The 12998-nt window shown below is 34.5% G+C and overlaps 1 protein-coding gene across 5 annotated transcripts in view; it reads right to left on the bottom strand.

Moving 5' to 3' along the window:
- Nucleotides 1-12998, bottom strand: part of LOC106692449 (muscle M-line assembly protein unc-89) — a gene marked incomplete at its 3' end in the record, with an annotated part of 50276 nt that overhangs the window by 31247 nt on the left and 6031 nt on the right.

Consider the following 12998-nt stretch of genomic DNA (forward strand, 5'->3'; position numbering starts at 1 on the left):
AAACTCTCAATTGTGACAATATTAAGTACTGTCCTCCTCTTTTTAGGTTCAGGCAAAGTCTCAATTGTGACAATATTAAGTACTGTCCTCCTCTTTAACATTCAGGCAAACTCTCAATTATGACAATATTAAGTACTGTCCTCCTGTTTTAGGTTCAGGCAAACCCCCAATTGTGACAATAATAAGTACTGTCCTCCTCTTTTAGGTTCAGGCAAACTCTTAATTGTGACAGTATTATGTTTTCTAATCACTATCACCCTGAAGAACTCTCCTTTGTACTATTGTCCCGATTTTTATGTCGTTTATCAAGTACCACACCCCCAACTTTAGTTTCCCCATTACTTTGCTCTTTTTATTTTTGAGGTGCGCTTTGATCGTACCCCATAGATTTCTCACCGTCAGACAGTTACTGCACATACGCAATTAGTTAGTTACTGAGGGTGCTATGAAATCTCTGGATTCAACCACGGCTCCTAGGGTGTACGGGGTGTTGAGGTGCCAGATTATTCTACTCCTAAATCCTTTATTTTCGTCCTGATATTCGCATTATAAAATTCTCCGCCCCCGTCTGACTAGATCCTGTTGGAGATCCTATAAAATGGAAAGTAGATGTGGAAAGGACGTTGCACCCCGTACGTCGTACGCCGATTTATCTCTCTCGGGGAACGCCTTTGAAATCTTGATGAACTGATTCGAAATGTTACCAACTTAAATCCTTTCCACCTGGAGGTCGCTATGCAAGTCGATGTTTCTTTTTGTACGATATGGGAGCCAATCATATTTCATACAGAGGCACTCTCAATAAGTTCCTGGATAGTACGCTTCTTGCCTCAACGAAAGGAGCTTACGTTAGCTTCGTTGCTTGTAAATTTTAATACGAAGGCACTATTTTCGTGAGGGATGAAGGGTATTATTGTCATTGCAGTATCTCATTCAATCCGCGGTGGTTCGTTTTATCTTGATGGTACGTCAGCGTTATTTCCTTATGTCTGTATCTTAAATAGTTTCCTAATGACTTGGCGCTTTTTGTTTACTATCTCCGCTAGTTTCTTCTTCTCCTTCGGCCTTTCCTCCGCAGATGTCTCTTCACCATTTCCATGTCTAGGTACGTCCTGCTGTTCACCTACCGGAGTCCACCCCACAGAAAATGCCATACGCTCTTAGATGGGCCTTCCTGGTCGTCCTCAATTGCGTTGACAGTTATCTCATCTGAAAGCCAGCCACCACGCTTTCTTTCCACAGCTTGTAGGATATATCATAATTATAATGGCGTAGAAGCTCCTTCCAGTGGATATTCGAGCCAATGATTCTTTTAGTTTTCCGACCCATTGCAGAGTTCTGTGGTCCGTATGAACTCAAAATCTGATAGACTAAAGTGATCTATCGCCCACAGGATACCTAGGAGTTTGCGTTCCAATGTGCTATAACAGACCTCTGTCTCCCGACGTTTCTTCTTCTCAATTTATCTTGGTAATTCCTCCGACGTCCTTTTCTAACTATACTATACCCGCAGGAGGTCAAGGAGGGTACTGTGGAGTCTTTCAATTTCCGCAAACTGCTTCGTCCAATCCCTCCAAGGATTCGTCCATGAGCTCTGGAATATTCTCCAAAAGGTCGCAGCCAATAATTATCTGATAGTCTCGGGGAATTTCTCCGATAACATGGACAGTTACTTCTCTCTCAGTATACCAGTTACCCAATTCCATTTCTATTTCCTTTTCAATGCTGCAGGGCCCACCCAGCATGATCAACTGATGGTTACATAGTCTGATCAGAAGTTCCTTCTCACCACCATTCAATCTCTTTAAAGCTTCTCGGCAGACGATTGTATTTGAGCTCCCAGTGTCCACCATAATAAAGTATAAATTAATACTATTAGTCTTGTAGATTTATCTTAATACAATTACACTGACTAGTATATTGGGATCTTGTACTTTAGTACTCTTTAACTCCTGTCACTAATAGACATCCCTATTATGAAAAACATAAGCATTAATGTTATCAAAGGGTCCAGACAGCTTACTCCTCTCTTCGCTCGTATAATAGGAAAACCGCCGTGCTCTCCTCTCACATGATGGTTCTCCAATGTGTGGTCGCTCCCCCCCCCCCCTGTGGGCACACGCCTAAGAACTCTCCTCGTAGTCTAGGTGCTTCTTTGGTTCTTCTCCTCTTGTTTTGCTGACCTTCCTCCTACTTCATTTTCTGTCTTCCGATGTCTCGGAAAATTCCCTAGCTTCGTTCGCGGATCTGTTCCTCCTTCGAGAGATTTTCCTCCTCCGTTATCTCTATGTGTTGACCTCCATCGGTTGAGGCTGATTGTGCTTCCCCCGCAGATACATATAGGGACGCAGTCGGGCTATATATATCCTGTCCCACGGTTTTCTGGGCGCCCGTTACTTCTTCGTTTTCCTGATTTGACGATAGATGTCATGTCTGAATATCGGGGCAATTTTACACAAGTTTGGAGTAATTAAAAAAAAACTTATGAACTTACTACTTATGTATTCTGTCTGTCTCTGAAGGTCCAGGTTTTGGGACCAGTTATGACTTATTTCCGGAACAAAAAATGCCTATTTCAGTATAAAATGGTGTTCAAAACAAAGATACGAAAGGAATAACGCTTCTAGCACAGTAGATACAAGCCAACAAACTATAAGCATTTGTGAAACGTAAAACGAAGTCGAGTTTTTACAAAAAGAAGTCGTCTCGACTTGCTAATATTGTGATTTGCAAACTTACTATAAAAAATAAAATAGTCTTAATTAAATTTATAATAATGAACCTAAAAAGAAATACGCTTTATCTTAAATATAATGTAACTAATTAATTTCCAAGTATAGACTACAAAATAAAAAATAAAGATGAATGAGCGAACTTATGATACATAGTTTCTCTCATTTTTTTCGTTATATTGTTGAAACAGACTGAGAGCTATCCAGCTAGACTGTTTATGTTTTCCTGTTACCTTAACATCTGAAAAATGTCTTCTTCCGGGGACCACCTGTCACCTGGATTGATAATATTTTCAATGTTTGGGATCCCTGTTAACTACTAGAATGGGCGTCAATTTTATCTTCGTTATAAAATTAATCACGATTATAGAGAAAATCAAACCAAAATGTTAGTTTTTTATTTTAATGCTGAACATATATGTATTTTAGACCATGAACTTATGCGATATTTTAGTAGTTGACAGAGGATTTCGAGTATTGAAACAGGGTATATCCACTTCTTCTACTTGTAGTTGAATATCAAATAGTTTGCTTATTTTTTTTTTAATGTTACCTGCTTTGAATTTTATTGTGGGTCCAGCAAAAAAACACTTGTAGTGAAATGAAAAATACATTGAGTCATACAAGTAAAGAAAAGCAACTTTTTTTTTAACACTAATGGGATTTAGCTGGTCGTATGTCACATTCCTTGCTACTTAATGGAACCTTTTAACATTTCATTATCCTTTCACTGATATTTCTAAATTAATTGTGAAGAAAAAAAATTTAGCTCCTATTTTGAAACAGATCATGAATGAAATTCCTGTCTAGGTATTGTACATGGATTGCGAACTTTTGGGTTAGCTCCATGGGATCAAGATGCTGTAGATTCAAAATGAGTTTATTGTAAGAAAATTAGACACTTCAAGAGTGTGAAATCTAAATATGAAAGAAAGTTAAATGATGTCACATAGATAGTTTAAGATGCTAAAGTATGAGAAAAAGCTAACATTTTAAAAAGTTCCATCACCATGGCCACTAGACGAATAAAAGTTCTGGTATGGACTTAGAAGAACAGGGAAGTATTTATTACTGATTAACTAAAGATAGAGCGTTCTTTAATTGCAACTTTAAAATATTGAAATCGCACCTTAACTCTTTGTTGAGAAAAGGTGGATGTGGGTACTTAAATATGGCTTGTGACTAGTTATTAACTACTATTATTAACTAGTGATAATTTTACAATAACTCAAGATAATTCTTGAGGCGCTTGTAACATGACAAGAACCCTCAAGCATTATCCATTCACGCTGAAAAAATATATGCATATTTATCTGACACCTAGTTAAATTTTACTAGCCGGTGTCTTTAGTTTAGGTATCACCTAGCTACTTAACTGAAAATATTTAGGTTTATATGTTACTAATATAATAATAATAAATATTTAGGTATATACGTAATCATATTATGTATTATATAATTTCCGAAAGAATACATTTGTACCTGATAATATTCATGATAAATGTTTTTAAATTTTTAAGTGTTGCTTATTCACACTGTAAAATTTCTCTTTTTTCGAATCCATTACTCCACTGTCAACTACTAACATTTCCATAAAACATTGTATCAACTACTAGGACAAGAATCTTTATTGCGTTTTTATTATATGCATATTTTATGCATGTGAATAAAAACGATAAAAAATCTAGGACTACAGGTTAAAAATCCATTAAATTTTCCTTAATCTTATTAGTTCTTTTCTACTTTTCATATAGTTGTAGTTATCTAAGATTTTTATATTTCGACAACCAAATTCAATATCACTTTAAATAAAACAAACATAAAACATTTTGGCTGAAGAAATAAAGCAACTTATTATTATTAGGCAGAAATAAAAATATCCTTAAATTTTTTTGTACCTAATATTGAGTGTAAACTAATATCTTTTTATTGATTCTTATGTAAATGGGTTCGTAAACATGATATTAAAATGTTTATCACCACCAGGTGGTGTGTAGGCCTAATATAGCAGATATATCCAATAACTCCGAAAGCAGCGTACTACAAATATGTTGTATTATAAAGGATAGAGCTCGGTAGTTCAGTGAATAAGGAACAGTGCTAACTAACTGAAGGTTCGAATCCGGCTGTAATAGATATTTATTTACTCTGTTAAGGTATCCGTGGGTTCGGGAACCTTCCTGGGGTCCACCCAGCCTCTCTCTATAAAAAACCCAAGGGTATCCTTATTGGGGAAAAATCTAGTGGGTGAACTTAATCTTGTACTTATCACCTCCTTGCTCGCAACCGTTGTTCAAGAGACAATATTAAACCCCTGATCCATCATACGTTATAGCGGTATAGCATCACCTTAGCAATTTCGATTCCGGCCTAGGCTGGTTGACCTTTGTTTCGTGGTGGTCTCACTGGATGAAAACTCGACCCTTCCACTATGATTAGAATACCTTGATTACATAAAGAATAGGTCAGAAATGGTGAGGTAGAGAGAAAAAGTAGCAGAAATAGTATTTCAAACTACTTAACATTGCATTTAATGAGCTTTAGTTTGAACTCTTATAGTTCAATAATTCCGGAAATAAAAACAGTTTTTGCAAAATAATCAGAAATATCATTTTCTGAATTTATTTTGGCGAATAATGACTTTAAGCTGTTCTTGTTGGAAAGATAATTATTATGAGCTCCCTTAGGGTGCATTTGAAGTGTTATATAACATACAGATATATTTGACGAGCACTAAAAGATATCTTTATGTTAAATGGTTTCTGAAGTATCGAACTTTTCTCAAGATATGACCCATTTTCCATTGGTTCAGAAAATAAATTCTCTAGAGAGCTCCTATATCTTAATGTATAGAATATATGTTTAAAATATTGAAAAATACCAACCTAGTGCACTACAGAAATGAAATTTGCGAACACCTCGTAGCTGCAAGTTTTTACGTTTTATTTGTATTATGGATTTGTAGTATGGATTTAATACTTATTTAATCTATTGTATTTTATGAATATATTTTGTGAATAAAATGATTTGCTTTTTAACATTGTTATCTTATCAGCCACCTATTTTATTATAATATGACGGTATTATTAACTATAATTAATTATGATGTATTTATTAAATTTTGATATAGTCCGGTTGGCGGTAAATAAATGTATCAAAATAGTAAAAGAAAACTATTTATTGTAAACCAAATTTTCGCCCCACTTTGCAGGGCTTCGTCAGGACTGTCAGATTGGAACACCGAGACTTCATCAAATCAGCGCAATCGAAAATCGATTTTTTTCCGCTCTGGTACCACTGTGCCGCCTCGGACTATCTTCCTAGACTGTTCTTCATACGGTCAACTATCTTCTATCAGAATTAAAAAACATGATTTGTCATCTTTATTTCAATCTGACAGCCCTGATGAAGTCCAGTAAAGTGGGGAGAAACGTTGGTTTACTATAAATAGTTTTCTTTTACTATTTTGTTACATTTATTGACCGCCACCCGGACTATCTTCCTACAATCTACTTCATACGGTCAACTATCTTCTTCCAAGACTAATGTCTAACAAAACCAGAGGATTTTTGATAGTACTACTTAAAAAATATTGTTTTTTTTTTTGTTTTTTCTTTAGTTTTTCGTTTTTCCATTTTTTATGGTCCCCTTCCTGATCATTTCTGACTTACGGGGAACTTTGGCGGCGCCGGTTCGAATCCAGCCTGAGGTGTCGACTTTTTTCATTGCTGTGACGGTCCAACGCAATGAAGGCTTGCCACTCATCATTGTTAGAAAAGGTTAGTTACCTCTAGACAAACACCCCCTCCGTATGTCATAAATGACTAGGAAGGGGGTAATAAGGAAAAAAAAGTTCCAAAACTCCAGCGATAGTTTTTAGAGATTTTAGAGATTTTTATGCGGGTATAAATACTCGATTATGCTAGCCCAGAAATTGACTGTTTTGAGATGTGAGAGACACTGGAATTAGGCACGGGTCAAATCAAATATCAAAGACAGCCGTTATAGTTACCATGCGATCACAGTTGTTTCGTTTCTAAAACACTTCTAAAAGTGAATATAACACTACTCAATGGTATTGAACAGATCTTGCTCTTTTATATTAATCCGTTTGTGTTCAACGTATGCCTTACGTCGGGGCAATAATGGGTTAAAATAAGCTTAAGTGAATTAGCACCAATATCGGATCTTTTACCGCTGATGCTTTGTAAATACTTATTGTTTGAACTTCTTTAAGCTATATAGTAAGGTATCATCGCCAATAAATATTATGAAAATTATTTTGTACAAATTTCCTTAATAATTTTATATAACTCTAATCTGTGTTGGTATCTAACGATTATTTGAGTGAATGGTTCATATAATTTCCACGTCTGATAGCTCAAATTAATCAACCTTGTAAGTTTTAAAATAAGACGAGTTCAAGATACTGGAAATTGGTGTATCAACTATGTCTAGTCTGACCGTCTATACTTATATAAACATTTTTTAGCTAAATATTTAACCAATTTATAAGTTCCATAGTTAATATAAGTTTAAGGATAGTTGAATCTCAAATATAAAACTGAAGTGATATTATCCATTTGTGTTAGATAATTATTTATTAAGTGGAAATGTTTTATCAATTGTTTGTTTTGAATAAATTTTCTTGATAATATGATATTGTTTATACGAAACATGTATCCATGATATCGCTTATACATTGAATATAATATTAGAGAGAATAAGGATAGATATCCAAAGCGAGAGTTCTCGCGGGGGTAAACTAGTAATTGTATGATAGTCATTCGGTTGGTAACATTGGATTTTATCCAGCACCGTTGCCGATGCAGGTGTTATTACCCGATTTTCGGGTGTTTTTCCACCTTAACGGAGAGCTGGAATTTTGGGTTAAGTGGCTATAAATTATATGGAGAGCGCCAGTGCAGTGTCAAATTAGTCTTTCAACTAGATTTTTTAGTTAATCCTTGAACACTTTTTTCGATTGCTAATAAGTTATTCTTTTCCTTAGATATTGAATTTTAGGACTTAGGCGTACTTAGATAATTTGTGGCCCATGAAATATTTATTTTTTGTGTCCGAAATAGAGTTTTTTTGGCATCTGGAATGAATATAATTTTTTTCCCTTGGATAGATTTGTTTTAGGATCCGAGTCGGTTATATGGGGGCCAGGATCGGATTTATTTTTGGAGCCCGCTTTTGGTTCATTTTAGGGACCAGAATGGATTTTTCGAACTCTATAATATGGAAGAACGCCGGTGTAGAGTTATTTTTGAGGCTTGTGATGGATACTATTTTATAGCATTGGGTGATTTTGTTTAGGGGCTAGGGGCGGGTTATTTTCGGGGCCCGATGCTGACACAATTTTAAGGTCTAGGCCAAATTCGTTATTGGGGCCCGGTGCAGATAAAATATTAAGTTCTAGGGATCCTTTCTTATCGATAGATTATTCCAAGTAAAAAACAACGGTTCCTATTTCTCCCTCCATTCTCAGTCCGCTGGTGTTCCTCAAGGTAGTATCCTCGGGCCCATCCTCTACACCGTCTATACAGCTGACATCCTAACCAATCCTAACATTACCCTCACCACTTATGCTGATGACACATGTGTGATCGCTGTTAATAATAACACTTTGATTGCATCCCAAACTTTCCAATTCCATATCACAGGCCTCGAAGAATGGTGTCGTAATTGGAGGATTAAAATAAATCCCAACAAATCCCATCAAATCACCTTTACCCTTCGTCGTAAACCTACCGAGTCTCCTTTAAAATTGTTGATCTTACCCCTGTCGAACAGATCCGCTACCATGGACTACATCTGGACAAACGACTAACCTGGAATCCTCAAACAAGACTGAAAAGACAGGAAACTGCACCTCGATTTCGACTTTTACAGCACTCACATCTAAACTTCTAATTCATTACAAAAGACTAATCTACATAACTATAATAAGGTATATCTGGACAAACGGAGTAGAGCTTTAGGAATCCACTAAACCTTCGAATTCCTCTCGTATCCAATGCTTACAATTCATTATCCTCAAAACGCATTACTTTGTCACAAATAAAATCATACATAAAAACCTTAATGTTCCATATATAACTGACGATCTAGCCCGAGCCAGATATTAATCCTTCCCTGTTCACCCGAACCCACTAGTTTCTAACCTTGCTTCCTCTTCCATTACTGACAATCCTCCGAGGCGCCTGAAAAGAAGTTGGCCACGAGACCTACTAATGTAAAACGTCATTAGAGTGCTACCAATGGGTAGTTTCTCTACACGCCAATTTAACTGAGATCAAATTTGCTAAATGTATTATAATGTACAGTTGTAAATAGCAATAAATAAATAAATAAAAGTTCTTGGGCAGATATATAAGAACAATGTTTTTCCGCCTATCATCATTACATTTGGTAAGGTTTATATGTTACTACAGTTCAGTATCAAGACGTATACATATGACAGTGAGATGTGGTAGTTAACGAGACTGTTAGTCCACTGACATTACTTGAACTATTACACCAGACCTAGCGTGACACTAATGGGCACTGGTTGCGACAGTACATTCATACAGTTGTTATAACGTCACTAATGATAACAGCGGGTAAAGTGGTGTGGGTATTTTTCGGGTAAATCGAGTATTTTCAAGGCTCTGAGTGATTATTTTTGGTTGGGAGAATCGGTAACACTGGGTTCAACAACCTGCCTATGAAAGGCTTTATATTTAATTGAGTTATTGTTTAAGTGAATACTTTTTTTTTACCAGCTTAAATTCATTACATTGTTTTGATTAATAATCGATTAAAATCGAATATTAAAATTTAAGGGTTGCCAAATGGTGGAGAGATTGAAGATCAGGTCCAATGAGAGAGTCTTCCTCCAATTCCGGGTCGGAGTTAGGCTCCCTAACCAGAGGAATGGGAGCATGAAAATGAACTGCCTCTTACTATTTGCAACACTCCTTTGTGTACATCACCACTTCACCATCCTGAAGCCATGGAATGTACTCTCCAGGGTCATGTACGACGTTGTTCTGATTTATGCGCGAGCTCTAATGTTGATAAAATTATAACAAAAAAGATTGGCTATTATGCACAGATCTGTTATGCCGAAATGTAGTGTTGGAGTTTCGCTTCAAGACTAAAATCTAGTCTAAAGTTCTGCGGGGAGACGGACACTCACTATCAAGGCCTGGCGAAACCCGATGTAATTCACTTTGCGACTCGCTCCAGCAAATCTTGACTACTGAAGTAAAATGTCTTCAATTATACTATCAAGTATAAAGGAGGTTAAATGTAAAGAAACCTCATCAACTATTACGGATTTCCACAATCAAGAATATGTTGAATGTTCAGCTCTAATAGCGGTAGTGCTTGACATATTATAAAGTGATAAAAATGTATTTCTTCGCATTTAAACCCTTCTCATAAGTCTTGAAATAAAACTCCGGGCTCTTCAATAAAAAAACATGGTTGTACTCTCGGGTCATCATACTGTTATTTCTGCTTTCTCCGATCCATTGTTAAAAAAAGCGGTGGATAACCTCCTTTGATAGCGCCTATCTGGACAGAGTATTGAAAGCTTGCACAACTACAACTGAAAAATTAGCCAAGAAGGCCATCTTGAATTTCTAAATAATTATGAATTAGACCGTAGTACTGACTCCGTAATTTAATTTTTTTGATTTTGGAAATCACGAAGAACCACCTTTCAGAAAGAATCTCAAGCATAAGTTCGAATTAGTAATCATGTTAATGGCCACTCAATAAGCATAAAGGTGTAAGAGAATTATCCCTATATAAAAGGAATATCCTTCAAAACACACAATTATTCCATAGTCTGCGCCAGTTCAGACTGGCCAGTCCGAGGAAAAACTTTTAAATTCGTCTTTTCTAAAATCAAACGCTTATCATTTTGATATAAATTGAAGTAATTTTTAATGTTAGAAAAACACTGAAAATTTATTTCATGTTTTGGTTTAGTATATTTTTTTTCATTTACTTTCTTATTTTATAATAGTATGTTTTTTTAATTTATTATATTTCTATTTTTATCTCAGTTTGGAATTATATATTAATTTTTTTCTTCTTGAGATTTTATATTCTGTTTTAATCTATGTATATAAAAGGGAATGATTCGAATATTTGTCCACAAAACAATTTTAAATTACTGGACCGATTTAAATGCTATTTGTTTTCAAAAAAAGATTCCTATCATCATTGGAAGGTTTAAGGTAACTGAATTCCCCGATTCCTTCAGTACAAAAAAATTGAATTCACTGAATTGAACATTGAATTCGGACTGTTGTTTGCAAAAATAAAGTCTATTGAACTTACACCCATATTTTAAAAAATATTGTCGCATAATTTAGGCAGATTCTATTTAAATTTGGTTTATTTTTATTATAATTTGAAAGCTGTAGGCCGCTCTGTATTCTAAATACTCATTTGAAAGATAGCTAATTGACTATTTAGATCCTTATTCCACCATTAATAGTAATAACACATGAAACATTTTCTTTATTGTAGTTTTACTGAAATAGGTTAGTAAAGTGTGGAGCGACGCTAGATATTTTATTGACCGATTTTTATTATATATTATCATTTACAGCTATATACTAAATATTTAGAATAAGCAATTAATTCAATCAATAATACAATGTGAAATAAAATTTTAAAGGATGCTAACAAAAATCTTACTGTTTATATATTTTAAATTTTATTAGCCAGCTTTGCTAGAAGACTTTTTTTATTTTTACACTTCTTTTATACATTCAAACTCATTTATTTCTTTTAACAATATTTTGTTCTTATTTTACACAAAGAAAAAAAAACTATTGGATTATAACATTGAAATCTATATTGAGTGTAGGCAGAAAACAACAATATAAAAAATTGGCCATCAGAACGAACATTATTTTGAATATTTTTAGAATCAGCTAAAACAAAAAAATTATTAAAATCAGTGACCCCTCAGTGCTCCCTCCACATTTCAGAACTTTTTCTTTGTGATACCAATACAATTAAGAATTACAATCCAACACTTGATGACCCAATGCAGATTAAAGAATTCATGATTTTATGCTTCACATGTTCTTCTGTTGAATAACTAAGGGATTTGTTTATATATATGCCATTTGTAACTACACTAAAAAATAAATTAAAACAGTAATAACAATTGACCCCACATATCCATATATATATATATTTTTTTTTGGTTTTATTAAGAATTTTCATTTTGCAACAAACATCCTTGGCACAGCATTCCTCTATATCACTACTAAATATAGATAAAACCTTGAGGTTTGTTATACAATCAAAAAAGTTATCAATATAGCTAAAAACATTCTGTTTGATTCCTTATATTAAAAAAGTTAAATCTGTACTGCTACGACCCATGAAGGATCAGGTGTGCAATGCTTTGTAAGGAAATAATGTTATTAGAACGGTTGTGCAAGGAGGTGATATTGTCTGAATCATGCTCGACTGCCAGATTTTTACCGAATTAATGGTACCCACTTCATAAGGCTGGGTGTACCCAGTAGAGCTCCTGAACCCACAGGACTGACTCATGGCAACCGTGAAAATAAAAGGCTAAAGAAAATAATTATCTGGGTTCGAACCTGGATCTTTGGAGTAAGTAGCACAGTGCCTTAGCCTTGAGCTACCCACTCCCTCTTTATTCAATATGTTGATTAATTTGGTTAGTTGAAATAACTAAACAAAACAACTAGTAGTATATTAACTAAACAATAAAAATAATAAAGTTATTAATTTTAATTAAATTCATTAATTCATATTAAACTTTCAATTGTTTAAATTCAATCCATATACATCTTCAAATTCAGCAAAAGTGAAGCACTGCTGGGTCTGCCAGTAAAATATAAAAATACATGAGACGTTGAGAGCAAAAGTTATTCCATTCTTATCAAAATTAATAGGTAATAAAAAACATACATTGAACTAATTACTGAGAGTACTGATTTCAAATGCTTTTAAATAGTTGGATGTGGTTATTGTTGACTATTTTTGACAGAAAAAAAAAGTTCCTTATTAAAAACATAATCAAATGATGATTTCCGAGGTTTTTAATATCTCAAAAGAGATTTATCCTCCAGTTCCATGTGGGTTATTAAATTACTTACTCTGTTTTCCCTCGATTTCTTGGCACTGCTCTTATGTATGATATTTCCTGGACTATTGCTTAACTGTGGGGCTTGTCTACTCAATAAATTCAAAATTTCTTTTCAAAAGAAATAGAAT

This window comes from Halyomorpha halys, unplaced genomic scaffold (genome assembly GCF_000696795.3).
Source record: "Halyomorpha halys isolate HHAL.00 unplaced genomic scaffold, Hhal_1.1 Scaffold58.1, whole genome shotgun sequence".
Lineage (NCBI taxonomy): Eukaryota > Metazoa > Arthropoda > Insecta > Hemiptera > Pentatomidae > Halyomorpha > Halyomorpha halys.